General features: G+C 39.5%; 1 protein-coding gene and 1 pseudogene across 1 annotated transcript in view; one reads left to right on the top strand and one right to left on the bottom strand.

Annotated features, from left to right (window-relative positions):
* The window catches only part of DACH2 (dachshund family transcription factor 2), a 736007-nt gene that overhangs the window by 354425 nt on the left and 364465 nt on the right, over positions 1 to 17117 (bottom strand). The window lies entirely within an intron of this gene.
* LOC124509120 (40S ribosomal protein S8-like) lies at positions 11095 to 15802 on the top strand (annotated as a pseudogene).

The raw sequence follows: 17117 nt of genomic DNA, 5'->3' as shown, positions 1-17117 counted from the left end.
AGGGTTTGCAAAGGAGACAAATGTAGCTCATCTCTGTTTTGGACATGGATAGCCATGCAAATCTCTGTCCCCATTTCTTTTCCTGAAAGGATAGATGAGTTCCAAGTATACCAACCCCCCCATTTGTGGTTTCTAATTTAGTGAAATTTTATGACATTATCAGCTATTTTGCTATTTGTCTCTGTGTGTGAATTTTAAACTGAACTGTATTTCAATTTTTATATTTTCAATAAACTAAAAATCAAATGTCATGGAAAATCCCTGAAAAAAAACTATCCATATTCTTTCTTACAGAGAAAAAAAGCAATATAAATTTATAAAACTATTTAGTTTTGAATTATGGTTTGTAGATATATTGGAGTCAAGAAACTGAGTTCATTTCTGTTCTTAATAATATATCTTTTTTCATTATTAAGAGGCTTTTACTTTTAATCATTTTAATTCATTGTAAGTCTTCCTATTCTTAACAGCCAAAAGCTATTCATCCTTCTATGAACTCTTTACCACTATCCCCAATCTTTATCAATACCTGTCTTAAGGCATTTACACTTCTTACTTTTTATTTAATACATACATAAATACATGTATTATTTCTCCCACTAGATTCATCAAGAAGCAGGCAGAAACTAATTCTGTGCCAACATATACTTTACAATGCTCAGTATAGTTCTTTGAATATTATCATATACATGAAAATATAATTGTAGATATATGATGGGCTGAAAGATAGCTAACATGTTTCTCAAAGTGCAATAATTAACAAGATTGTTCAATAAAAAGGATATTGTGGTTAGTGTCTGTAATTGAGCTTTACCATTAGAGTATACTCAAAAGTAACAATTATCATTATACTTAAAGACTTATGGTTTAAAATCCTGCCATAATTTGAACAATTTCCTAGATTTGTATATGCAAGTTTGTAACAGAATAAGATCAGCAGAGATCTTGCTATAGCTTAGTCATTGCTCCAAACATAATTAACTATTGTGCCAAACTAGAGATGCAGAGAGCAAATAAAATTGAAATGAAATGAGTACTGATTTCAAGATATTTCTTGAATTGTTTTATCATACCAAGTCTTCCTCAAAGTTAAATAGAATTCCACAGAGAATTTGTTTAATTGAGGATTTAAAGTAGTTGTTTTTTCACTTAATCATGCCTTTCTGTACTATTACCAAGCATTTCCTGCCAGCTCCACAAATAAGCAAAACAATCAAGTACCATTCAAAAATATGTACTGTGAAAAAGTAAAAAAAAAAAATTATACCATATATATATATATATATATATATATATATATATACAGTATGTGAGTATGTGTATAACTATTGTGATAGGAAACAGCTTACAATGATGAATGAATAGGTATTCTGCAATTCTTCATGGAAACTTCAGACTTGTATTTTTTGCAAAAAGGCCTAAGGAATGTATTAATTAGGTGAACAATATACTTGCAAGTTTGCTCCTGCAAAAATGTTCTCATTGCAATGGGAAAGTCCTATGATGCCAGCTGACTTTAAAAAAAAAATTAATGTTTATTTTTGAGAGAGAGAGAGAGAGAGTGAGCAGGGGAAGGGAAGAGAGAGAGGGAGACACAGAATTCGAAGTGGGCTCCAGGCTCTGAGATGTCAGCATAGAGCCCACACAGAGTTCAAACTCACAAATGATAAGATCATGACCCGAGCCAAAGTTGGACGCTTAACCAACTGAGCCACCCAGGTGTCCTGACAACTGACTTTCTAATTTCAGTTTTGTATTCTCTGAGTTCATCATATGCACTGATTTTACTGTATTCATTCTTCTTTCATGGCAGTGTCATCTGCACTGATTTCACTACATTCATTCTTCTTTTATGGCAATGTAATGCAAAAATATGACAACCAAAACCACTCCCAAAGAAGGAGTGTGCTCTATTCTAAGGAACATATTTGTTTTATACAAAAATACATCAAAGTGAAATGTAAAGAAACCATTCAAATTCTCAGAGGGCTGCCAGGAAGATGGCAGAGTAAGAGAACCCTGAGTCACTCCATCCTAAGTTTACAACTAAATTTCACTCATATCCAAATCAATAAATGGGAGAGTGATCTGAAGACTAATAGAACAAACTCCACAACTAAATGTAGAGAAAGAGCCACATTGGAAAGATTAGGAAAGGCAGAAATGGTGGTCAGGAGCTTCCCACAAGAGGGAGGGAACTGAGGTCCTTGAGAGGAAAAAGAACCAGGGAGCCACACAGGGGAGATGAATCCCCATAACATCTAGCTTTGAAAATCAGAGAGGCTGAATTATGTGAGTTTGTATAACCAGCAGGATTTGGAGCCAGTACTTGGAGGCTGGAGCTTTAAAAGTCAGTGGAATCATCACTGGATGAACCATGAGGGCAAGGTCCCTGCCCTTAAAGAGACAACAGCACAAGAAGAGGCAACATAAAAAGAACGCTTGCAGAATCAGAGGGAGATCTGCTTATATCGATTTCAAAGCATGTTGGTGGGGGTGATTCTGGAAACAAAGGAGCCAGCAACCACCATTTTCATCCCCTATCCCCCAACATAATCACAGAGCCACATGTGGAGGTGATACTGCACAGACACTTGCTACCCAAACTGCTAGCAGAACACCATGCCCACAAGTTCTCCTGAGGCCTCCTCCATGCCAAGCTTGCTGGACTCAGCCTTGGGATCAACACAATTTTTGTTAATGCTGCATGCTCTGCCCAGCCACCACACACAAGTGTGGCTTTCCTCAGCCACTACACTCTGTGCCCAGCCACCACACACACAGATGCCGCATGCCACACCCAGCCACCAGGCATACAGACATTGTGCCCAGCCATGTGCACACAAAGGCCGCAGGCCCCTAGCCTACTGTACACCACATCCCCAGCTATATCTCTAGTTCTAGGGATAGCCTAGAACTAGCAACTCGGTGCATATTTTCCTACACTGCCACCCCAACCCAAGAACTTCTGCTGTCATGCCCCTTCAGAGGCAGCCTGCCTGGGTTTCACTAATATCACAGAGAGCAAGCACAACCAACAACAGGCAAAGAGTCAATGCAGACATCTGGACTGAAAGGAAAAGTGACTTAGGTACAAAGCACAACACAAGCAACACACATAGCAATCTCACATGAAGTGCCAGGCTCTGGTGAATAGGGGAAACTGCACGACAGGACACTACAGGACCTCTTCTTCATAAAGCCACTGAAGTCAAGAGCAGAAGACATAGCTAACTTCCCTAACACAAAGAAACAGACATAGGGATGTAGACAGAATGAAGAGACAGAATAAAACTTCCCAAATGAAATAACATGACAAAATTATAGCAGGATATCTAAGCTAAAGAAAAATAAGCAATATGCCTTATACAGAATTTAAAGTAATCATAAATAGGTGTGCTTGGGTGGCTCAGTAGGTTAAGCATTCGATTCTTGATCTCAGCTCAGGTCTTGATCTCAGGAATTGGGCTCCACACTGGGCTTGCAACCTGTTGAATGAATAGATAGATAGATGATAAAATAGTCATCATCAAGATACTTACTGGATATTGGAGAAAGATGGCAGCAAAGTAGGAGGACCCTAGGCTACTCTGAGCCCACGAACACAATTAAATAAACTTTAAACCATCGTAAATACCCCAGAAAACCTGAAAACTCACAGAACTAACTCCACAACAAAAGGGAGAGAAGAGGCCACACTGAAGAAAGTAGGAAGTGTGGAGACATGGTTTAGGGGGGCCGGAGGTAGGCATGGTCACTGAGAAATATGTGTGTGTGTGGGGGGGGGCACACAGAGGAACACACAAGGAGAATATTTCCTCATAATCATTGGCTTGGAAAATGAGCTGGGATGTTTTTCATGAGTTTCTGCTACCAGTAGGGCTAAAAGCCTGGTATTTTAAATGTCAGTGGGCTTGGCTGAGACACAACTCGGAGCGCACTGCTCTGCTCTTGGAAAGAAGGCAGGCAAACAATCCAGGGGCAAACAGTGTGAAAACATCAATCTGTAGAACAATTGGAGCACACAGAGGGACTATTATTCACTCTTTCCAGAGTATGTCCCTGAGAGGGAGCATTTATGGAGACACCTCTCCAGGAACAAAAAAAGCTGATTGGCATAATTTCTCTCCCCCACTCCTCAGCATAAACACAGAGCTACCTGCAGGAAGCAGTCTAGCACCAACACTGGCTGCCTATCTGCTGACACAAAGCCCAAATCCCCTGAGCTCAAGTTCGACTGCCTTTCTTAGTCATGTTTGCCTGAGTCTCATCCCAGAGTACCCCTACTCCAGAAGACAAGCAAAACTATGGCCCACACAATCTCTGCCAAACAGAGAGTTCCGAGGGTCTTAGTTCTGGTGGAAGAGGTGTCAGGTCTCATTTCACAAGCAGACCAAAGCATACCTAGTTAAAACACACCACATTCATGAAAGAGATAAAAAATATCAACAGCAGACAATGAGAGCCTCTACATACAACTGATCTGAAGGATAGAGCAGCCAAAACACAATAGCCCAGTGCATGCAACACACACTAGAGGCACTACCTGAAGTGCCAGGCCCTGGGAATACAGGAACTCTTCTTCATAATGTCATTAGTTTCAGGAGCAGGAGACATAACTGGATTTTCAAAAACAGAGAATACAGAAACTTGGACAAAATTCAATGACAGAGGAAATTTTCCCAAATGAAAGAACAAATTAGGCCATGGCCAGAGATCTAGGTGAAACAGATATAAGTTATAAGCAAGATGGAGAATTTAAGGACACAATCATAAGGATATTAACTAGACTTGAGAAAAGAATAGAAGATGTGAGTAAGAAATTTACCACAGATATAAATAAGTTTAAAAAGAAAATCAGAGATGAAGAATTCAATAAACAAGATTGGAAACAGGATTGATGCAATTAACAGCAAGTTGGAAGAAGCAGAGGACATAAAAGACAAAATAATGGAAAGTAATGAAAATGAACAAAAGACAGGAAGAATTACACAACACAAGAAACATTTAGGAAACTCAGTGACTACATCAAATATAATAACATTTGTATTATAGGACATCAAAAAGAAGAAGATGGAGAAAAGGGGACAGAAAATATATTTGAAGAAAAAATAGCCAAAAAATTACCTAATATGAAGAAAAAGTCATACATATCCAGGAGGTACAGAGAACTCTCATCAAAATCAACAAAAGCAGGTCAACACCAAGACATATTATAATTAAATTTACAAAAAAAGTTAATGAACAAAACATTCTTTTTAAAAAATTCTTTAATGTTTATTTCTCAGAGAGGGGGGGGAGGGGTAGAGAGAGAGGGAGACACATAATCCAAAGCAGGTCCAGGCTCTGAGCTGTCAGCACAGAGCCCAATGTGGGCTTGAACTCATGAACTATGAAATCATGACCTGAGCCAAAATCGGATGTTTAACCAACTGAGACACTCAGGCACCCCCAAAACATTCTTTAATGAGCAAAATAAAAGAAGTCCTTAACTCACAGGAGAAAACTCAAAAGACTAGCTGGAGATTTCTCACCAGAAACTTGAGAGACAGAAGAGAGTGGCATGATAAATTCAAAGTGTTGAATGGGAAAAAAATATGCAGCCAAGAATATGCTATCCAGCAAGGCTATCATTCAAAATAGAAGGAGAGATAGTTTCCCAGACAGACAAAAATTAAAGGAGTTCGTGACAACTACCCCAGCCCTGCAAAAAAATTAAATGGTAATCTTTGAATAGAAAAGACACACGAAAATTGACAAATGCAAGAAAAGATCAGAGAAAAATCTCCAGAAACAATGACAAAACAAGTAATAAAATGGCACTAAAAACATATCCATCAATAATTACTTTGAATGCAAATGCACTAACTGCTCCAATCAAAAGAAATAGAATATCAGAATGAATTAAAAAAACAAGTCTCATCTATATGCTTCTGACAAGAGACTCATTACAGGCCTAAAGACACTTGCAGATCAAAAGTGACAGGATGGAGAAATATCATGCAAATGGATAGCAAAAGAAAGCCAGAGGAGCAATACTTATAAGGGACAAACTACACCTTAGAACAAATACTGCAACAAAAGATAAAGAAGGGAACAGTATCATAACAAAGGGGACCCTCAAACAAGAAGATCTAACAATTATAAATATTAATGGACCCAACGTGGATGAACTGAAATATATAAAATAATAATAAATATTAAGGAATGAATTGATGATAACACCAGAATAGTAGAAGAGCTTAACACCCCACTCACATCAATGGATAAATAATCTAATGAGAAAATCAACAAGGAAACGATGACTTTGAATGACACACTGGACCAGATGAACTGAACTGAGCATTCCATCCTAAAATGGCAGAATACAAATTCTTTTCATGTGTGCATGAGACATTCTCCAGAATAGATCAAATGTTAGGCTACAAATCAGGCCTCAACCATACAAAAATATTTAAATCATACCATGCAAATTTTCTTACCACAATACAATGAAACTAGAAGTCAACCACAAGAAAAAAAAAATTAGAAAGATCACAACTACATGGAGGTTAAACAACATGCTGCTAAATAATGAATGGTTCAACCATGAAATCAAAGAAGAAATTTTAAAAAATACATAGAAACAAACAGAAGTGTAAACAAAATGGTCCAAAACCTTTAGGATGCAGCAAAAGCAGTCTTAAGAGGGAAGTATATAACAATATAGGCCTAACTTAAGAAGCAAGAAAAATCGCAAATAAACATCCTAACTTTATATCTAAAGGAACTACAAAAACAAACAAAGAAAACATGAAATCAGCAGGAGAAAGGAAATAATAAAGATTAGAACATAAATAAATAATATAAAAACTAAAAACCAAAAGAGCAGATCAATGAAACCAGGAGATGGCTCTTTGAGAAAATTAATAAAATGTATAGACCTCCAGTCAGAATTACCAAAAAGAAAAGAGCAAGGACCCAAATAAACAAAATCACAAATGACAGTGGAGAGATAACAACCAACACCACAGAAATACAATAAGAGAATATTATGTAAAACTATATGAAACAAATTGTACAACCTGGAAGGAATGGATAAATTCCTAGAAACATACAAACTACCAAAATGAAACAGGAAGAAATAGAAAATTTGAACACACTAATAACCAGCAAAAAATTGAGTCAATAATCAAAAAACTCCCAGCAAACAAAAATCCAGGGCTAAATGGCTTCAAAGGAGAATTCTATCAAACATTTAAAGAAGGGTTAATAACTATTTTTCTCAAACTATTCCAAAAAGTAGAAAAGTATAACTTCTGAACTCATTCTATAAGATCAGCATTACCCTGACACCAATACCATGTAAAGACTCCATTAAAAAAGAGAATGACAGAGGCGCCTGAGTGGCTCAGCTTGTTAAGCATCCGACTTCAGCTCATGTCATGATCTTGCAGTTCGTGAGTTAGAGTCCTGCGTTGGGCTCTGTGCTGACAGATCAGAACTTGGAGCCTGCTTCAAATTCTGTGTTTCCCTCTTTCTCTGACCATCCCCCACTCACACTCTTTTTCTCAAAAATAAATAAAAACATTAAAAAAAGAGAAAATGGCAGGCCAATATCCCTGATGTATATTGTATGCAAAAATTCTCAACAAGATACTAGCAAACCAAATGCAACAGTACATTCAAAGAATCATTCACTATGATAAAGTGGGATTTATTCCTGGGTTGCAAGAGTGGTGCAGTATTCACAAATCAATCAATGTGATATGCCACATTGATAAAAGAAATGATAAGAACCGTATGGTTGTTTCCATAGATGAAGAAAAAACATTTGAGAAAGTATAACATCCATTCATGATAAAAAACCCTAATCCAAGTAGAGATAGAGGGAACATATCTCAACATAATAAAGGCCATCTATGTAAAACCTACAACTAATATTATCCTCAAGGTGAAAAATCTGAGAGTTTTACCACCAGCGTCAGGAACAAGACCAAGATGTCCACTCTCACAACTGTTATTCAACATAGTACTGGAAGTCCTAGCCACAAGAATCAGACAACAAAAAGAAATAAAAGACATCCAAACCTTTCCGGACAAAGTAAAACTTTCACTATTTCTAGATGACATGATATTCTGTATAGAAAACTCAAAAGACTCCACTAAAAACTGCTGGAACTGATAAACAAATCCAATAAACTTGTGGGATATAAAATCAATGTACAGAAATCTGTTGCATTTCTATACACCAATAGTCAAATAGTAGAAGGAAAATTAAGGAATCCATCCCATTGACAATTGCACCAAAAATAGTAATATACCTGGAAACAAACCTAACCAAAAAGGTGAAAGACCTATGCTCTGAAAACTATAAAACACTGATGAAAAAAAAATTAAAGATGACAAAAAAATGAAAAGACATTCCATGCTCATGTATTAGAAGAACAAATATTGTTAAAATGTCTAAACTACCCGAAGAAATCTACACATATAATACAATCCCTATCAAAATACTGTTAGCATTTTTCAGAGCTAGAACAATCCACAAATTTGTATGGAACCATAAAATACTCTGAATCAGCCAAAGCAACCTTGGAAAAGAAAAGGAAAGTAGGAGGCATCACAATTCTGGATGTCAAATTATATTACAAAGCTGTAGTGATCCACACAGTATTATACTGGCACAAAAATAGACACATAGTTCAATGGAACAGAATGGAAAACCCAGAAATCAACGCACAACTATATAGTCAATTAATCTTTGACAAAGCAAGAAAGAATATCCAATGAGAAGACAGTCTCTTCAACAAATGGTCTTGGAATAACTGGACAGCAATATGCAAAAGAATGAAACTGAACAACTTTGTTACATGATACATAAAAAATAAATTCAAAGTGGATGAAAGACCTGAATGTGAGACCTGAAACCGTAAAAATCCTAGAAGAGAACACAAGCAGTAACCACTTTGACATTGGACATAGCAACTTCTTTTTAGATATGTCTCTGGAGTCAAGGGAAACAAAAGACAAAATAAACTGCTGGAACTTCATCAAAATAAAAATATTATGCATAGTGGAGGAAACAATCAACAAAACTATAAGGCAACTGGTGAAATGGGAGAAGATACTTGAAAATGGCATACCTGATAAAGGGTTAGTAACCAAAATCTATAAAGAACTTATCAAACTCAATATCCCAAAAACAAATAATCCAATTAAAAATAGCAGAAGCCATGAATCGAAATTTTTTCCCAAGAAAACATACAGATGGGTAACAGACACATGAAAAGATGATCAACATCACTGATCATCAGTGAAATACAAATCAAAACCACAATGAGATATCACCTCACACCTGTCAGAATAGTTAAATTCAACAACACATGAGAAACAATAGGTGTTGGTGAGAATGTAGAGAAAGGAGAATTCTCTTGCACTGTTGGTGGGAATGCAAACTGGTGAAGCCACATGGAAAACAGCATGGAGTTTCCTCAAAAAATTAAAAATATAACTACTCTACTATCCACCAAATGCACTTCTAGATATTTATCCAAAGAATAAAAAATACTAATTCAAAGGGATACATGCATCTCCAATGTTTATAGCAGTATTATCTACATTAGTCAAATTGTGGAAGGAACCCAAATTTCCACCAACTGATAAATGGATAAAGACGAATTGGAATATATATATACAGTAAAATATTACTCAGCCATAAAAAAGAATTAAATCTTGCCATTTGCAATGATGGGGATGAAACTAGAGAATATCATGCTAAGCAAAATAGTCAGAGAAAAACAAACACCATATGATTTCACTTATATGTGGAATATAAAGAACAAAACAAATAAGCAAAAGGGGGGGAACAGAGGGAGGGAGGCAATTTGAGAAGCAGACTCTCAAGTATACAGAACAAATTGATGATTACTAGCAGGGAGGTGGGCAGGGAGATTGGTTAAATAGGTGATGGGGATTAAGGAGTGCACATGTGATGAGCACCAGGTGTTTTATGGAAGGGGTGAATCACTATATTCTAAACCTAAAACTAATATTACACTGTATATTAACTAACTGGAATTTAAATTAAAACTGAAAAAAAAACATGGAAAAAATATACTCACTCTATGTCAGTAAAGGGTGGAGGACATCAGTGAGACCCTTGACAAAGAGATAAAAAATAACATATCAGAGATGTAGTACTCAATAAATGAAATTAAAAATATAATAGATGGAATAAATAATAGGCCACAGGAAGCAGAACATATCAATGACCTGGAAGATAGAGTAATTAAAATAATAAAGATGAGCATGTGAGAAATAAAACAAATACTGAATAATGAGAATAAACTTTGAGAATCAGTTCCTCCAAAAGGTGTAGTAACATTTGCATTATAGGGATCCCAGAAGGAAGAGAGAGAAAGATGGGCAGAAAATGTATTTGAAGAAATAATACGTGAAAATTTCCCAAATCTGGGGTAGGAAACAGATCCAGATTCAGAGACACAGCAATCCTCCAACAAATTCAACCCAAGGAGTCCACACCAAGACATATAGTAATTAAAATGGCAAAAATTGGTGATAAAGAAATGATTTGAAAGATTATAAGGGAATACAGTTACATACAGAGAAACCTCATAATGATTTCAGCTTATTTCTAGCAGAAACTTTGCAGGCCAGAAGGGAGTGGCATGATGTATTAGAAGAGCTGGAAGATAAAAATCTGCATCCAAGATTACTCTATCCAACAAGGATATCATTCAGAATAGGAGACATAAAGAATTTCCCAGATAAACAAACTTAAAAGAAACAAAGGTAAACAAATCTCCATGACTTTCATGACCACTAAAAAAGCCTTACAAGAAATGTTAAGTAGGTCTCTGTGAGTAGGAAAAAAAGCAAGATAAATAGAAAGCACAAAATAAAAGGATGTTAAAGATGATATCAAATATCTGAACCATGAAGGGGAAAAGAATAAAGAATGAGTTCAAAAATAAGCAACCATCTACTTAATAGAGACTGTTATATGCAGAAGTTATATATAAACCAAATGTTAACCACAAATCAAAAATTGAAAAAAAATAGTAATACCTCTTTTGCAGCTAGTATCAAGTAATGGGAATCTCTCAGGACACCTGGCACAATCACCACAATACTGGGGGCAAGGGAAAGCCTTACTACAAAAAGCAGAAGTAAGAGCTTGGATGCCCCACTGCCAACACTGAGATTGGCCCCTGCCACATACACACAGTCCACATTTGGGGAGGCAACAAGAAGAACCATGCCTTGAGGTGGATGTGGGGAACTTCGCTTAAGACTATAGGTATTGTATGTACAAAACAAGGATTATTGACGTTGTCTACAATACATCCAACAATGAACTGGTCTGCACCAAGACCCTGATTAAGAACTGTATCATGCTTATTGACAGCACACAGGACCCACAGTGGATTGAGTCCTGCTACGCACTGATCCTGGGCCACAAGAAAGGGCTCAAGCTGACAGAGGAAGAGATTTTAAACAACAAAAAAAAAAACTATCAAAAGAAGAAGAAGAAGAAATATGATGAAAGGAAAAAGAAAGTCAAAATCATCAGTTTTCTGAAGAAGCAGTTACAGCAGGAAAAGCTTCTTGCATACATCACTTCAAGACCAGGCCAGTGTGGCCAGGCAGATGGCTACATGCTAGAGGGCAGGGGGGTAGAGTTTAATCTGTTGAAAATAAAACTCAGAAAGGCAAATATATCTTCCTCCACCCTATATCTCGTCATGTAATAAAGGTGTTTATTGTTCTAAAAAAAGCAGTAATAGATATGCAAAAAAAAAAGTAAGAAACCAAAGTATATCACTAAAGGAAATCAACAAATCATAAAATAGAGAAAGAGAAGAAACAGAAAAACTACAAAAACAACCACAAATCAACTAACAAAATGTCAATAAATACATATATATCAATAATTACTTTGAATGTAAATGAACTAAATGCTCCAATCAAAATACATAGGGTATCAGAATGGATAAAAAAAGACTCATCTATATGCTTCCTATAAGAGATTAATTTTACACCTAAAGACACTTGCAGATTGAAAACGAGGGGATGGAGAAACATTTATCATGTAAATGGAGGTCAAAAGAAAGCTGGAGTGAGAGACAGGAAGATGGCGGCGTAGGAGGATGCTGGGCTCACCGCGCGTCCTGCTGATCACTTAGATTCCACCTAAACCTGCCTAAATAACCCAGAAAACCACCAGAGGATTAGCAGAATGGAGTCACCGGACCCAAGTGCAGACGAGAGGCCCACGGAAGAGGGTAGGAAGGGCGGCGAGGCGGTGCGCGCTCCACGGACTGGCGGGAGGGAGCCATGGCGGATGGGCGGCTCGTCAGCCAAGCAGAGCCCCCGAGTCCGGCTTGCAAAAGCGGAGGGGCCTGACGGACTGTGTTCCGACAGCAAGCACGACTTAGTGTCTGGGAGGTCATAAGTTAACAGCTCTGCTCAGAAAGCGGGAAGGCTGGAGGACAAAGGGAGGGTGAGCTGCGGAGCCCCCGGACGACAGAGCTCAGTTTGGCGGGGAACAAAGGCCCTCGCCAGCGCCATCTCCCCCGCCCATCCCCCAGCCAAAATCTCAAAGGGAACCGGTTCCTGCCAGGGAAAGTGCTCGCTCCGCGCAAACACCCAACTCTGTGCTTCTGCGGAGCCAAACCTCCGGCAGCGGATCTGACTCCCTCCCGCTGCCACAGGGCCCCTCCTGAAGTGGATCACCTAAGGAGAAGCGAGCTAAGCCTGCCCCCCCTGCCGCCGTGCACCTTGCCTTCCCACCCCAGCTAATACGCCAGATCCCCAGCATCACAAGCCTGGCAGTGTGCAAGTAGCCCAGACGGGCCACGCCACCCCACAGTGAATCCTGCCCCTAGGAGAGGGGAAGAGAAGGCACACACCAGTCTGACTGTGGCCCCAGCGGTGGGCTGGGGGCAGACATCAGGACTGACTGCGGCCCCGCCCACCAACTCCAGTTATACACCACAGCACAGGGGAAGTGCCCTGCAGGTCCTCACCACACCAGGGACTATCCAAAATGACCAAGCGGAAGAATTCCCCTCAGAAGAATCTCCAGGAAATAACAACAGCTAATGAGCTGATCAAAAAGGATTTAAATAATATAACAGAAAGTGAATTTAGAATAATAGTCATAAAATTAATCGCTGGGCTGGAAAACAGTATACAGGACAGCAGAGAATCTCTTGCTACAGAGATCAAGGGACTAAGGAACAGTCACGAGGAGCTGAAAAATGCTTTAAATGAAATGCAAAACAAAATGCAAACCACCACGGCTCGGATGGAAGAGGCAGAGGAGAGAATAGGTGAACTAGAAGATAAAGTTATGGAAAAAGAGGAAGCTGAGAAAAAGAGAGATAAAAAAATCCAGGAGTATGAGGGGAAAATTAGAGAACTAAGTGATACACTAAAAAGAAATAATATACGCATAATTGGTATCCCAGAGGAGAAAGAGAGAGGGAAAGGTGCTGAAGGGGTACTTGAAGAAATAATAGCTGAGAACTTCCCTGAACTGGGGAAGGAAAAAGGCATTGAAATCCAAGAGGCACAGAGAACTCCCTTCAGACGTAACTTGAATCGATCTTCTGCACGACATATCATAGTGAAACTGGCAAAATACAAGGATAAAGAGAAAATTCTGAAAGCAGCAAGGGGTAAACGTGCCCTCACATATAAAGGGAGACCTATAAGACTCGTGACTGATCTCTCTTTTGAAACTTGGCAGGCCAGAAAGAATTGGCACGAGATTTTCAGGGTGCTAGACAGCAAAAATATGCAGCCGAGAATCCTTTATCCAGCAAGTCTGTCATTTAGAATAGAAGGAGAGATAAAGGTCTTCCCAAACAAACAAAAACTGAAGGAATTTGTCACCACTAAACCAGCCCTACAAGAGATCCTAAGGGGGACCCTGTGAGACAAAGTACCAGAGACATCACTACAAGCATAAAACATACAGACATCACAATGACTCTAAACCCGTATCTTTCTATAATAACACTGAATGTAAATGGATTAAATGCGCTAACCAAAAGACATAGGGTATCAGAATGGATAAAAAAACAAGACCCATCTATTTGCTGTCTACAAGAGACTCATTTTAATATTCTTCTGAGGGGAATTCTTCCGCTTGGTCATTTTGGATAGTCCCTGGTGTGGTGAGGACCTGCAGGGCACTTCCCCTGTGCTGTGGTGTATAACTGGAGTTGGTGGGCGGGGCCGCAGTCAGTCCTGATGTCTGCCCCCAGCCCACCGCTGGGGCCACAGTCAGACTGGTGTGTGCCTTCTCTTCCCCTCTCCTAGGGGCGGGATTCACTGTGGGGTGGCGTGGCCCGTCTGGGCTACTTGCACACTGCCAGGCTTGTGATGCTGGGGATCTGGGGTATTAGCTGGGGTGGGAAGGCAAGGTGCACGGCGGCAGGGGGGGCAGGCTTAGCTCGCTTCTCCTTAGGTGATCCACTTCAGGAGGGGCCCTGTGGCAGCGGGAGGGAGTCAGATCCGCTGCCGGAGGTTTGGCTCCGCAGAAGCACAGAGTTGGGTGTTTGCGCGGAGCGAGCACTTTCCCTGGCAGGAACCGGTTCCCTTTGGGATTTTGGCTGGGGGATGGGCGGGGGAGATGGCGCTGGCGAGCGCCTTTGTTCCCCACCAAACTGAGCTCTGTCGTCCGGGGGCTCCGCAGCTCACCCTCCCTTTGTCCTCCAGCCTTCCCGCTTTCCGAGCAGAGCTGTTAACTTATGACCTCCCAGACACTAAGTCGCGCTTGCTGTTGGAACACAGTCCGTCAGGCCCCTCCGCTTTTGCAAGCCAGACTCGGGGGCTCTGCTTGGCTGACGAGCCACCCCTCCGCCCCGGCTCCCTCCCGCCAGTCCGTGGAGCGCGCACCGCCTCGCCGCCCTTCCGACCCTCTTCCGTGGGCCTCTCGTCTGCACTTGGGTCTGGTGACTCCGTTCTGCTAATCCTCTGGCGGTTTTCTGGGTTATTTAGGCAGGTTTAGGTGGAATCTAAGTGATCAGCAGGACGCGCGGTGAGCCCAGTGTCCTCCTACACCGCCATCTTCCTCAAATCCTACAAGAGACTCATTTTAGACCTGAGGACACCTTTAGATTCAGAGTGAGGGGATGGAGAACTATTTATCATGCTACTGGAAGCCAAAAGAAAGCTGGAGTAGCCATACTTATATCAGACAAACTAGACTTTAAATTAAAGGCTGTAACAAGAGATGAAGAAGGACATTATATAATAGTTACAGGGTCTATCCATCAGGAAGAGCTAACAATTATAAATGTCTATGCGCCGAATACCGGAGCCCCCAAATATATAAAACAATTACTCATAAACAAAAGCAACCTTATTGAGAAGAATGTGGTAATTGCAGGGGACTTTAACACCCCACTTACAGAAATGGATAGATCATCTAGACACACGGTCAATAAAGAAACAAGGGCCCTGAATGAGACATTGGATCACATGGACTTGACAGATATATTTAGAACTCTGCATCCCAAAGCAACAGAATATACTTTCTTCTCGAGTGCACATGGAACATTCTCCAAGATAGATCATATACTGGGTCACAAAACAGCCCTTCATAAGTTTACAAGAATTGAAATTATACCATGCATACTTTCAGACCACAATGCTATGAAGCTTGTAATCAACCACAGGAAAAAGTCTGGAAAACCTCCAAAAGCATGGAGGTTAAAGAACACCCTACTAACGAATGAGTGGGTCAACCAGGCAATTAGAGAAGAAATCAAAAAATATATGGAAACAAATGAGAATGAAAATACAACAATCCAAACGCTTTGAGACGCAGCAAAGGCAGTCCTGAGAGGAAAATACATTGCCGTCCAGGCCTATCTCAAGAAACAAGAAAAATCCCAAATATAAAATCTAACAGCACACCTAAAGGAAATAGAAGCAGAACAGCAAAGGCAGCCTAAACCCAGCAGAAGAAGAGAAATAATAAAGATCAGAGCAGAAATAAACAATATAGAATCTCAAAAAACTGTAGAGCAGATCAACGAAACCAAGAGTTGGTTTTTTGAAAAAATAAACAAAATTGACAAACCTCTAGCCAGGCTTCTCAAAAACAAAAGGGAGATGACCCAAATAGATAAAATCATGAATGAAAATGGAATTATTACAACCAATCCCTCAGAGATACAAACAATTATCAGGGAATACTATGAAAAATTATATGCCAACAAATTGGACAACCTGGAAGAAATGGACAAATTCCTGAACACCCACACTCTTCCAAAACTCAATCAGGAGGAAATAGAAAGCTTGAACAGACCCATAACCAGCGAAGAAATTGAATCGGTTATCAAAAATCTCCCAACAAATAAGAGTCCAGGACCAGATGGCTTCCCAGGGGAGTTCTACCAGACGATTAAAGCAGAGATAATACCTATCCTTCTCAAGCTATTCCAAGAAATAGAAAGGGAAGGAAAACCTCCAGACTCATTCTATGAAGCCAGTATTACTTTGATTCCTAAACCAGACAGAGACCCAGTAAAAAAAGAGAACTACAGGCCAATATCCCTGATGAATATGGATGCAAAAATTCTCAATAAGATACTAGCAAATCGAATTCAACAGCATAAAAAGAATTATTCACCATGATCAAGTGGGATTCATTCCTGGGATGCAGGGCTGGTTCAACATTCGCAAATCAATCAACATGATACATCACATTCACAAAAAAAAGAGAAGAACCATATGATCCTGTCAATCGATGCAGAAAAGGCCTTTGACAAAATCCAGCACCCTTTCTTAATAAAAACCCTTGAGAAAGTCGGGATAGAAGGAACATACTTAAAGATCATAAAAGCCATTTATGAAAAGCCCACAGCTAACATCATCCTCAACGGGGAAAAACTGACAGCTTTTTCCCTGAGATCAGGAACACGACAGGGATGCCCACTCTCACCGCTGTTGTTTAACATAGTGCTGGAAGTTTTAGCATCAGCAATCAGACAACAAAAGGAAATCAAAGGCATCAAAATTGGCAAAGATGAAGTCAAGCTTTCGCTTTTTGCAGATGACATGATATTATACATGGAAAATCCGATAGACTCCACCAA

The sequence above is a fragment of the Lynx rufus genome, unplaced genomic scaffold, assembly GCF_022079265.1.
Source record: "Lynx rufus isolate CCGP_SWC_20201006 ecotype Redwood Valley unplaced genomic scaffold, mLynRuf1.p SCAF_14, whole genome shotgun sequence".
In the NCBI taxonomy this organism is placed as follows: domain Eukaryota; kingdom Metazoa; phylum Chordata; class Mammalia; order Carnivora; family Felidae; genus Lynx; species Lynx rufus.
This window is presented reverse-complemented; position numbering and strand designations above follow the sequence as displayed.